Source organism: Penaeus chinensis, chromosome 21 (assembly GCF_019202785.1).
Source record: "Penaeus chinensis breed Huanghai No. 1 chromosome 21, ASM1920278v2, whole genome shotgun sequence".
NCBI classification, from domain to species: Eukaryota; Metazoa; Arthropoda; class Malacostraca; order Decapoda; family Penaeidae; genus Penaeus; species Penaeus chinensis.
Window position 1 is genome coordinate 11,201,417 of NC_061839.1, and position 2,500 is coordinate 11,203,916.

The following is a 2,500-nucleotide window of genomic DNA, read 5'->3' on the forward strand; positions in this document are numbered from 1 at the left end:
ATGCTTTATCATTATTATTATTACTGTTGTCATTTTATGTTCTAGTCATCTCTCTTTCTGTTTTCATTTTCACTGTTTCCCTTCGTAGTTGCTAGGAATCTTTGAAAGGGATTTCATGGCGACGGCGCAAGCAATATAATAAATCCTCCCGTAAATCTTCCGTTCGTAGAGCAGGGATGTTACATTATTGTTAAATGTTACATTGTATCTATACAATGTAACATTTGCCCTTTTATCTACCTGTAATCCTTTTTATAATCTCACTTAATGTCAATCATATTTCAGAATTACATCAGCAGCACACTACCTTTATATGAAAATGATGTTATTACGAATGTTCTGTGTGTTTCTCTTTGTTTTTTTTTCCTCTTTTTTTAATTTCAGGGAATTTTGAAATTATTATTATGAGTGCTCTGTAAAAGTATGAATGTATTTTGTTTCGTTTTTTTTTTTTTTTTTTTGTGCCATTTAATCCCTACTTTCACTTTTTCCTCCGTTTTTTTTTTCACTATCCAATGTTACCCCTATTCATAATGAATCAGAGATTATTAACTCCATACAACACATTATGATAACGTGCCATAAGCACATTAACCACCTTGTTCACCTATGCTATTCCCTTCTGTTAAATTCTCTCGGGCCCCCTCACCACAACGCTGTCCTCTTAACATCATACACCACACAATCACCATCATCACATCTCACCATCACAACACTACAACACCATCACAGCACCATCACGACACCATCACAACACCATCACGACACCATCACAACACCATATCAACACCATCACAACACCACAACACCATCACGACACCATCACAACACCATCACGACACCATCACATCATCACAACACCTCAACACCATCACGACACAATCACAACACCATCACGACACCATCACACCATCACAACACCACGACACCATCACAACACCATCACGACACCATCACAACACCACAACACCATCACAACACCACAACACCATCACGACACCATCACAACACCATCACGACACCATCACAACACCATCACGACACCATCACAACACCATCACGACACCATCACAACACCATCACGACACCATCACGACACCATCACGACACCATCACAACACCATCACGACACCATCACAACACCATCACAACACCACAACACCATCATGACACCATCACAACACCATCACGACACCATCACAACACCATCACGACACCATCACGACACCATGACAACACCATCACGACACCATCACAACACCATCACGACACCATCACGACACCATCACAACACCATCACGACACCATCACAACACCATCACGACACCATCACAACACCATTACGACACCATCACAACACCATCACAACACCATCACGACACCATCACAACACCATCACGACACCATCACAACACCATCACAACACCATCACGACACCATCACAACACCATCACGACACCATCACAACATCACGACACTATCACAACACCATCACAACACCATCACGACACCATCACAACACCATCACGACACCATCACAACACCATCACGACACTATCACAACACCATCACAACACCATCACGACACCATCACGACACCATCACAACACCATCACGACACCATCACAACATCACGACACTATCACAACATCATCACACCATCATCACATCTCACTATCACAACACCATCACATCTTCACGACACCATCACACCATCACGGAGCCCTCACAACACTATCACGACACCATCACGACACCATCACACCATCATCACAACATCTCACCATCACAACTCCATCATCACAACATCTCACCATCACAACACCATCATCACAACATCTCACCATCACAACACCATCACACTACCATCACGACACCATCACATCTTCACGACACCATCACACCATCACGACACCATCACAACACCACGACACCTTCACAACACCACGACACCATCACTACACCATCATCACAACATCTCACCATCACAACTCAATCATCCCAACATCTCACCATCACAACTCCATCGTCACAACATCTCACCATCACGACACCATAATCACATCTCACCATCATAACATCTCACCATCACAACATCTCACCATCACGACACCCTCATCACATCTCACCATCATAACATCTCACCATCACAACTCCATCATCACAGCATCTCACCATCACAACACCATCATCACAACATCTCACCATCACGACACCATAAACACATCTCACCTTCCTAACATCACACCATCACCACATCTCACCATCACACCATCATCACAACATCTCACCATCACGAAACCATCATCGGATCTCACCATCATAACATCTAACCATCACAACACCATCATCACATCTCACCATCACGACACCATCAACACATCTCACCTTCATAACATCTCACCATCACCACATCTCACCATCACACCATCATCACAACATCTCACCATCACGACACCATCAACACATCTCACCATCATAACATCTCACCATCACCACA